Source organism: Rhinopithecus bieti, unplaced genomic scaffold (assembly GCF_001698545.2).
Source record: "Rhinopithecus bieti isolate Rb0 unplaced genomic scaffold, ASM169854v2 scaffold_14330, whole genome shotgun sequence".
NCBI classification, from domain to species: Eukaryota; Metazoa; Chordata; class Mammalia; order Primates; family Cercopithecidae; genus Rhinopithecus; species Rhinopithecus bieti.
The window spans coordinates 651,922-662,892 of record NW_016807931.1 but is presented as its reverse complement, the minus strand read 5'-3'; the positions used below and the strand labels follow the sequence as shown (position 1 = coordinate 662,892).

Sequence of the window (10,971 nt, the reverse complement as noted above, 5' to 3'; positions counted from 1 at the left end):
AAAAAAAAAAAAAAAGAAAGAAAAAACAGTCTTTGCTAAATTCTCATTATAAGAAAAAGATTCATCAAGGGAGAGAGGAGAAAATTGTCCTCTTCCAGAAGAATTTCCAGACAGAATAAATTCATTTGGAAATCCATAATCTATACTTCCTATGCAATAGTACATATCTTTTATTCCACTCATTGCTTAACTGATTGACTCAGCCAGTTTCCTGCAACTTCATGCAGTACTACTTGACTGCATTTTTAAGTTAATTTTTAATTATTAGGGGTACACATGATGTTTTGATACAGGCATATAATGTGTAACGATCACATCAGGGTCATTGGGGTATTCATCACCTCAAGCATTCATCATTTCCTTGTGTTAAGAATCTTCTAATTCCACTATTTAGCTATTTTAAAACATACAGTAAATTATTGCCGGCTGTAGTCATCCTGTTGTGCTATCAAATATTAGATCTTATTCATTCTAATTATATTTTTGCACCCATTAACCATTCTCACTTTTTACCCCCGCTTCCCACTACCCCTCCCAGCTGCTGGTAACCATCATTCTACTCTCTATCTGCGTGAGTTCAATTGTTTTAATTTTTAGGTTTTATATATGAGTGAGAACATACACAATTTCTCTTTCCATGCCTCCCTTATTTCACTTCACATAATGACCTCCAGTTCCATCCATCATGTCTCAAATGACAGGATTTCATTTCTTTTCATGGCTTAAAAATATTCCATTGTGCATATGAACCCCATTTTCTTTATCCATTCATCTGTTGATGGACACTTGAGTTGATTCCGAATCTTTGCTATTGTGAATAGTGATGCAATAAACAAAGGAGTGCAGATATCTCCTCAATATACTAATTTCCTAGTACTGGGATTGCTGAATCTTATGGTAGTTCTATTTTTAGCTTTATTATGCACTTCCATACTATTCTCCATATTGACTGTACTAATTTACATTCCTACCGATGGTGTATGAAGATTCCCCTTTCTCTACATCCTTGCCAATATTCATTATTGCCTATCTTTTGGATGGAATCCATTTTAACTGGGGAAAGATGATATCTCATTGTAGTTTTGATTTATATTTCTCGATGATTAGTGGCATTGAGTATTTTTTCATATACATATTAGCAGCCTAGTTCCATTCTTCTGCATTATTAGCAGTCTAGTTCCATTCTTCCATATAGATATCCATTTTTCCCAGCAGCACTTACTTAAGAGACTATCATTCTCCCAAAGTTTGCTTTTGGTGCTTTTGTGACTGCATTATGCCTCAGCCTATGTTGAAGCATCTTTTACTTCCCGTCCAGGGGCTTCTATAACTCATGGTATGGGAGCTTGCAAAATCCCACTCCGTACTGATAAATTAACAACCGAAATTCTGATAAATTAATAGCACATGGATCCACCCTTGACCACTGTGGATGTTGAGGAATCAAGCGTAAATTATTTTCTCTTTTATTTCTCAGGCAGGCATTTTGAAGATACATTTCTAAGATTTTAAAGAGGGTCACAGTGAGATGGAGCACCAGTTAGTTGTAATAGTGGCAAACAATATAGCAGTATATTTGTTGTCCTTTTCTACCTTTTCTACTTTTCTAGAACTCCATTGCTGCTTTCTGGGATTATTCTCAAAAAATTATCTACACACAAGCCTTTGGCCTAGGCTTTACTTTCAAGAAGCACTGGGTTAAGATTATAAGGTTTTGTTATTTTCTATGAATATCTTGCTGTGAAGCTATGTTTTCTAGAATTTAAGATGTTATCATTCTTCAGTTAAAAATGTTCCAATAATTCCTCACAATTATTAGCATAAATACCCTTACAAGACCTTTACAGGTTCTATGCTACCCAGTACCTAGCTACAGCTACGTCATCATCTTCTATCATGTTCTCTACCTCACATAACCACCCTGATTGCCTTAAAGTTTCTGAAACCTTCATAACTATATGCTCACTTTGACACTTGGACTTGTTATTTATTCTTCCTAGAATGTTCTTATAACAGATGTTTGCATAACACACTTGTTCACTTCTTGCAGATCACTGTTAAAATGCTATTTTCTCTACTTCTGTTATCATTTTTCTAGAAGAGAAATGCTTTTTAATCTTTGTTTCATTTCCCTCTTATCTCTTTCCTTTTAATGTAAAGAGAAAGTTTATTCAGGAAGAAACAGTGATAGAATACCTTTGGGCATCGGAGTCTCATAGCTATATTAACAATGAGGGAGAGACAGAGTACAACATATGCATGTGGAGAAAGTGGTTACCATATTATGATATAAGAAGTATGTAATTGGTCTTTATCCCTTGTTCCTGGCACAGAGCTGCTAAAAATGTTTGGATTCTCCCAAGTGATTGTGCCTTTTTTATGCTAATGAGGTGATTGGTGGCTGGGTGCCCCTGAATAGCTTCAAGATGGGAGTTGTTCACTAGAAAGTCCAAGACATGATTAGAAGGTTGAAACTTTCAATCTCACTCCCCAACCTCTAACGGGGAGAGAAAGGCTGAAGATTGAGCCAATCATCAATGGCCAGTGACGTTATAGTCAATGTCCACACATTGAAACCTCCATAAAAAGTCCCTAAACTATGGAAAACAGAGGTGCTGGAAAGGTGGTACACCTACAAAGGGCAAGGAAGCTCCACAACCCTTCTCCATACTTTGCCCTATGCATCTCTCCAATCTGGCTGTTCCTGAATTTTATCCTTTGCAATGAACTAGTAATAGTGAATAAACTGTTTGCCTGAGCTCTCTGAGTCATTTTTGAAAATTACCAAACCTGAGGAGGGGGTCTTAGAAAGTCCCAATTTAGAGCCAATGGTCAGAAGTACAGGTGGTCTGGACTTGAGACTGACATTGAATTTGGGAACAGGCTTATGGGACTCAGACCTTAACCTGTGGAGTCTGACATTAACCCAGTCGGTGTCCATAGATTTGGAGGATTAATTAGTGTGAGGAAAAACACCCACGTATATGGTGTCTGAAGTGTTGTTGTAGAAATACATCCTGGCAGTACTAATGCTAGTCTTTATCTTGTTGAAATCTTTTCCCTATTTGGCAAGAGGGCGACTGTTTCTGGGTGATAAAAAGCTTTGCTATTGTCTCATTATAAATGTCATTCTGCTCTGAAAGGTCAGGTTCTATTATCTCAAAGGCTGAATAATGGGTCATAAGATGATTTTGAAGAATATAAAAGGGACAAATAACAATTGAGTTAGAAAGTCACAATTTTATCAAAAGTCACAGATATGCTGAACAGAATTTTACTAAAAACATGCATTTAGATGTAAGGTCTTTTAAAAAGATTCCACAGAAATGCAAACTCATCTACACCATCATCAAAGGTAAAGGCAGAGACTGAATACTAAAAAGGCTGTGTATTGAATATCATATCTCTATAGACTCCTCTGGAGAGCTAAATTAAGTACAACTCAACAGTAAAAAAGAAAGATACCTTAATGTTCACATTTCTGAGAACTGGAGCAAGTAAAGTTTTTTTTTTTTTCTCAAAAGTGATATCTTCTTCGTTAGTTTCAAGGCAAGAGGTACAGTCATATGTTTTAACTATTTCTCTTCTGTGATTATTTAGCTGATAAAAACTATTGGACAAACAGCATGGTTTCTAACCTTAGAATCTGTTCATGTACAAGAAGGATAGTTCCCCTAAGTCTCAGCTGTCACAGTAAAGGTTTGGCCATTCTACTTATCTATACTTACCATCAAGACAATGCCTCATGGGGCATCTGTTTTATTTTTCATCGCTGGACTCTAATGGAAGACATAGCCTGTGACCAGTACTTATTCGACTCTCTGGGGAATTTAAACTAGTAATTAGTACAATTGGACAAGGCATCAAAACACTGAGTTAGATTAGTTACCTTCATGTTTGGAAAAATCTGAAGGGTAGTATATTTTAATAGTTGACTAAAATTTAACATCACCCTGCAGTCTGTGCATAATCAGGGCTATGGGGGGAATTTAATCTTTTAAGGCAAACAAGAACATGTGTATTAGGTTTTCCAAAGCTAAATACTAGCTAAGATGTGTTGTATTCTAGTGCATATATATAAAATCTATAAATATAATTTTTTAATATAAAAATTTTATATAAGTAGATTCTGCAAAGAGTCTCACCGTAGACTATAAGTGACAGTAATTGAGGGTACTTATTTCAACTTAGAAATATCCTACATTTATAGGCATTGGCCATTTTCTCTGAAAGGTAGAAAAAAGGCATATAATGATATGCTTTATATATATTACTGTCTCAGTTTTCACAGTAGTCTTGGGTAAGGCAGGATGGTTTACAAGGTAAATTGTCTCACTGGTGGTCTTATCAGAAATACACACTGAGGCAAGGACCTTAAGTGGCTTATTTTAAACCCATGAGTGCTTTGAGATTTCAGGAAACACTGGTAGAAGAGTGCAAAGTGAGAGAGAGTAGGAAGCTTATAAAGATCTCCGGTTTCAGCTCTGACACGTACGAAGCTTGAGAGTCCTCAGAACTGTCCTAATAAAAGAAAATCTATGAAACCTGAAAATCAATTATTTGTCATAGTATTATTGGAGAACAGAGGTCATGGGGTAAAATACCATCTTAAAATCCAGAGAAACAATCACATTCAGAGAGATACAGAAACTAAGATCTGTTTATCTGGAGCAGAAGCTGCTGGAGCCATGCACTGGTAGGAACTCTTAAATGTTAACTTTGGTGAACTGCTGTAGGCTGACTGTGGTCCAATGTGTAATATACAGAAACTCTTGATGGCTGCAATCTTAGAGGGACCCCCTAACAATTTTGTGGGCATCCCTTTCATAAGCCCTACCACATTCTCATGATGATCTGAGAAAGAGTCTCTTGTGTACTAGGCAAGTGAATGGGAGTAGTAACTATTGTGAAATAAGCCAATAGCCTTCTCTATTAATAAAGGCCTGGTTCAAAGAGATAAAGGTTTTCCATAGCTCAATTCAATTACTTTGCTCCAGCCAGGGGAAGGAATTTATTTCCAGTCCAGAACCCATAACATTTCTGTCTCACCCAAGCTGGGGAAATGAGAGCAACATTGTCAACAGAGCTCAGGGCTTCAAGAAAACTGATAGGAAACCCTGTAGCCAAAAAATGGAATAAAGGCCTGGGGAGAGAGAAAAAAATTCTATATCGTAGAAGAAACAATTATTATAGTCATAGCACTGAGATATAGGACATTAAGAGGCTGATGTTTAATCTTTATCAAAGACTGAAGGTCTATTTACCTCAGTTCCTACTACCTGATACATTTCCAGCTTTTAACAAAAAACACACTAACAGTTAAGGAAAAAACAGTCTGAAGAGAAAAGTTAAGCATCATAGCAAGGCTCAGACATTACAAATATGTTGGAATTATCAAAAAGGAAATTTAATATAACTATGATTAATATGTTAAGTTTTCTAAAGCAAAAAGGAGACACAATACAAGAATAGACAATATAGGCCGGGCGCAGTGGCTCACGCCTGTAATCCCAGCACTTTGGGAGGTCGAGGCGGGTGGATCACAAGGTCAGGAGATCGAGACCATCCTGGCTAACATGGTGAAACCCCGTCTCTACTAAAAATACAAAAAAAAAAAAAAAAAAAATTAGCTGGACGTGGTGGGGGATGCCTGTAGTCCCAGCTATTCAGGAGGCTGATGTAGGAGAATGGCGTGAACCCAGGAGGTGGAGCTTGCAGTGAGCCGAGATCATGCCACTGCACTCCAGCCTGGGCAACAGAGTGAGACTCTGTCTCAAAAAAAAAAGAAAAAAACAAAAAAGAAAAAAACACAAGAATAGACAATTTATATAAACAAAGAGACAGGGACTCTAAGAACAAATAAAAATAAAATATTAGAAATTAAATATACTTTAAATGAAATGAAAAATGCCTTCAATAGACTTATCTGTTAACCATGTGCTAATAGAATCTGAACAAACTGAAATGCAAAGAAAGAGAATGGAAGGAAGGAAGGAAGAAATGAAGGAAGGAAGCAAATAAGCAGAACAAAACATCTAATAACTTGAAATAACATCAAAGGGTGTAACGTATGTCTATTTAGAATATCAAAAGTTGGAGAGAGAGAAGTGAAGCAGAAGAAATACATGAAGTAAAAATGGCTGCTGACTTCCCCAAATTAGTAACAGTTACCAAACCATGGATCCGGGAAGTTTAGAGAAAACCAAACAAAATAAATAAGAACACAGCAACAACAAACACATAAACATATCAGAATCAAACAGCAGAAATCCAAAGAGAAACACCTTGAATGTATATGTTTTAAAAGAAAAAAAAGTGTTACCTCTGGAGAAGTAAGGATAAGAATTACAATAGTCTTCTCATCAGAAATCATGCAAGAAAGAAGAGAATAAAATGAAATATTGAAAGAAAAAACAACAACCTAGAAGTCCATAACTAGTGAATTTTTTTTCTCAAAAGTGAAACAGAAATAGACTTTCTCAGACAAGAAAAAACTGTCAAATTCATCACCAACAAATGTGCCCTGCAAAAAATATTAAAAGAAGCTCTTCAGGAAGAAAATGATGTAAGAAGTGTTGTAGAAGGAATAAATGATGGTTAAGTAGTATATTTTATTTTTTTAGAATCTTAACTGATCCAAAAATTAACTTTGTTTTAAACTGAAAATGAAGTGGCTGATTATATCATAGGTATAAGTGAAATGAATGACAGCAATTTAAGAAGAAACGAGGGGTATAATTAGGAATACTGTCTTGCAAGGGATTCGCACTACATGTGAACTATTATAGTGTTGTATGATGGTGGCTTAGTAAAAATGTACATTGTAAACTCTAAATCAACCACTAAAGAGTATTAAGAATAATTGATGCCCTGAGAGAGAAGACAAAATTGAATCATTTAGTTGCTCAATTAAAACCAGACAAGGCAGAAAAAGAGGGGAGAAGAGAAACAAAGAAAAAATACAAAAAATACAAAACATTACAAACATGGTAGATATTACTCCAACTATACTAATAATCACTTTAAAAGTGAAGGGTCTAATTATTCCAAGTAAAAGATAACAATTGTCAGAGTGAGCTAAAAAAGCCAGACTAACTATTTTTGTCTACAGCAAGCCACTTTAAATATATATAATCAGACAGGTTAAAACTAAAAAGATGAAAGCCATTCAAGACTGTGTTACCATTACTAGAGATTGCAGAAAAAGCTTGTCCATGATGAAAACTCTGGAACTTCATGGAGAACATAAATTTAAGTGTTTTAGGATCCACGTGCAAGGGAGTTATGTAACTTATCCAACAAATCCCTTTAAAGGTTGATGGCAGAGTCCAACACCGTGACTCATGCCTGTAATGCCAGCACTTTGGGAAGGCCGAGGCGGGTGGATCACCTGAGGTCAGAGAGTTTGAGATCAGCCTGGCCAACAATGGGTGAAACCATCTCACTAAAAATACAAAAAAAAAAAAAAAAAAAAAATTAGCCAGGCATGGGTGGCGGTGCCTGTAGTCCCAGCTACTCGGGAGGCGAGGCAGAAATCTACTGAACTCAGGAGGTGGAGGTTGCAGTGAGCCAAATCACACCACTGTTACTCCAGCCCTGGCAACAGAGTGAAGACTCTGTCTCAAAATAAATAAAACAAATAAATAAAATACAAAATTAAACGTGATGGTCAGTTTGCAGTGGGCATTTTGGCACCTGGAACTTTTGGGTTTTTCACACTCAAGATGGAGTGGTTCTCTTGGCTCGAATAAAGACCAGGAAAAGAGTTCAAGTGACAGCAGACGGAAGTCCCAGGACTGTATGCATGGACATGATAAACTGTTGGTGATATGAATAGAACCAAGAACATCTGCTATTCTGACAGAACTAACCCAATATAAGGGTTTTAAATAAAGGGCAAGACATGAGCTCACCAGAATCTATGGACGTGGGAAGATCTTTAGTGAAACAGAAATCTTCATAAAGCAACCTCACCTCTACCATTAATGCTTATGTCTAATACCCTCTTATCTAGGAACTATACTTAAGCTTGTAGATGATTCTGAAATGACTACTCTGTTAGAATCTATGGAACTGATCTTGAGGTTTTTATTTTTTTTTCTTATCAAGACAAAATTTTTCCCAGAGCTTATATGTGAATGGTTAATATTTTCTAACCTTACTCAATCAATTTCATGCAATTATAATGCTTTCTATTGGTCCATTTCTTATTCTTTTTTATTTGTTATAGTATTTAAACAGAATAAGATAAAAAGTAGAACCATTATTGTATCCATTATATAAAAATAGAAAGAAAGAAGCATAATAAAAATGTTAAAACCAAAATACCTTGAAGCTTATTATACCCATTCAGTAAAGATATTTTCTCCCTCATGAAGGAGTTAGTCAAACCTCCTCTAGGAACTGACTGGAATGATTCAGTTCAACAAGGACCACTTGTTGGCCAAGATGGTTTTATGGTTTTTTTGGGATTGGATGAGAAATTTGTATATTTTATAATATTATGTTTGGGAAAAGGGGAATATAGGAAGTTTTGCATATTTCTTAAAGGATATATACTCAAAATAGTTACATAAAAGAGGAGATAAATGTACCCTAAGAATTTCTATATAAGACAAATATAGATTTTAAAAAGAAGATGAATTCCAAAGTATTTTAATACCAGTTCCACCATTTCCTAAAATCATAAATTTCCTTTTTTTAAGAAAAGATTTCCCAGCTACAAAAGGAAATCATCTTGCTGAGGACAAAATAAGGTAAAATAATAGTTCTCAATTTTAGAAAATATTTTCTCAAAAGCAAGCACGACACTGTAGGTGTCACATCACAGGGGTTCCCCAAATGCTTTGAAAGATCATCATGCTTCCATAATAAGAGGAACAATACAGAGAGACATGCTGTCCCTCTCATTAGTGCCAGCAGGCTCTGCCCCTGTGGTTAATTCTGCTTTGTCTTGAACTCCAAATGGGAGTGATAGTCTGTGCACTTGATACATTGTTAGCACAGCAGGCAAACCCCATTTGGAAATAATCACATGTTTCAGGTATCCAAAAGAAAAGGGATATTTTGAAAAGAGAAGCATTTTAACTTGAAAATTTTACAAGTAAAAATTGGATGGAGAAGATACAATGAGGAAGCAAAGGACATTACTATTTATTGATGCTACAAAAAAGCACTACATTCAAATTATCTCAGCTTTGACAATATTAACCCTCAGACAAATATCATTAGTCCCATTTTACATATGATAAAAACAAGACACGAAGGGGAACCATATTTTGCCTGGGGTCTTATACCATGTAATGGTGAAGTTTGACACTTAGTTGACCCTTGCTGAACTATCTGCTAACCCTCTGTCTCTGCCTGACATTGCTCTCAAGAAGAGTAAATAGTGCCCTAAAAAAATTGACACAGCAAAAAGATGTATCTGAAATACAGATTTTAATATAAATTAAGCATTTAAGAATGAAGTATTTTTAAAGTGTAAATTAAATTAAAATTTAATCATATGATAATATAAAACACGTAATCCCATCTTTTAATTTAAATGTATTGTTACTGGTCAGTCAGTGTATTTAAGAAGGTGATATATTAAATAGTAGCATTTATATAAGGCTATACACATATTACAATAAAACTAAACCAAACTTAAGGAGTAGATTAGTAATGCTGTTTTTCTAGTCATTATAAATTGTTAAAAACTCATTCATGAATATAATGCGTCATGCCACAATCACAGTGGCATTAATTAGATAATGGAAACACTATGGGGTTTTAAAATATTTATAAGATGTAGCTGTAATTAAACTCTAATCAAAATGCGGCATGCAAATATCATTTTAAAAGATGGTTTTGAAATTCTGTTTAGTGACAAAAATATTATTTAGAAGATATTTTGATAGCCTACCTGTGGTGAAAGTAGATGTATCTTCCACCACTATTCCTTTTCCTGTAATTGCTGCAGTGAGTTAGGATGAGAAAAAGTCAGGAATGAACTGCTTTTCCTGAAGAAATAGAGAGATTTCACATTTCTAGGGCTTGTGTAAAGAAGACATACAGCATATATGGCAAAAACGTGAAAGACAGTGCAGGAATTACACCCAGATAATTGGATAACAAAGTTCAAAGGGAAAACATGTACAGAGAGAAAATCATGAGGCAAAGATAACTGAAAACCTTCATGAATCCAAAAAACTCATTGAATTTCCATTGTTCGCTTACCGCATTATGGCGAAACATCTCAATTTCTCCTAATGTTAAGTAAAATTCAACTGAACATGGTCAAGAAATGGTGGTGTTTCAGGGGTAAAGCAAAAAGTAGATACCTAGGGTCTATGTTGGAGTAGATACAAGTCAGAGAAGAACAGAGTGGTTAGAGAAGGAAATTGAGAATAACCACTTAATTCTTATTAAACAATTAAATTTAATTCTTAAGCTGAATAAGAGATGACTGAGAGAAAGAAATTTTCCTTTAGTTTTGTTAGCAGGTGTGTATGTTTTGGAAGGGAGAAATTGGTTGCTGGGTTTCTTGCCAAATGTAAATAAGGAGGTCAGTAAATATTTCTGTTTTGTTTTGCTTTTACTAAAAGAATCTTTCCATGATACTGAAAGAATTAGAGAGCACACAGTATATGATGTTTGAATTAATTAAAAATGACATTGCTACTATGCTCATGGAGAGGAAGAACCAATATTGTGAAAATGGCCATACTGCCCAAGGTAATTTACAGATTCAATGCCATCCCCATTAAGCTACCAATGACTTTCTTCACAGAATTGGAAAAAACATATGCTTTAAAGTTCATATGGAACCAAAAAAGAGCCCACATTGCCAAGACAATCCTAAGCCAAAAGAACAAAGCTGGAGGCATCATGCTCCCTGACTTCAAACTATACTACAAGGCTACAGTAACCAAAACAGCATGGTACTGGTACCAAAACAGAGATATAGACCAATGGAACAGAACAGAG

The 10,971-nt window shown here is 35.3% G+C and overlaps 1 protein-coding gene across 1 annotated transcript in view; it reads right to left on the bottom strand.

Annotated features, from left to right (window-relative positions):
* ZNF804A (zinc finger protein 804A) overlaps positions 1–10,971 on the bottom strand; it is a 355,302-nt gene that overhangs the window by 88,779 nt on the left and 255,552 nt on the right.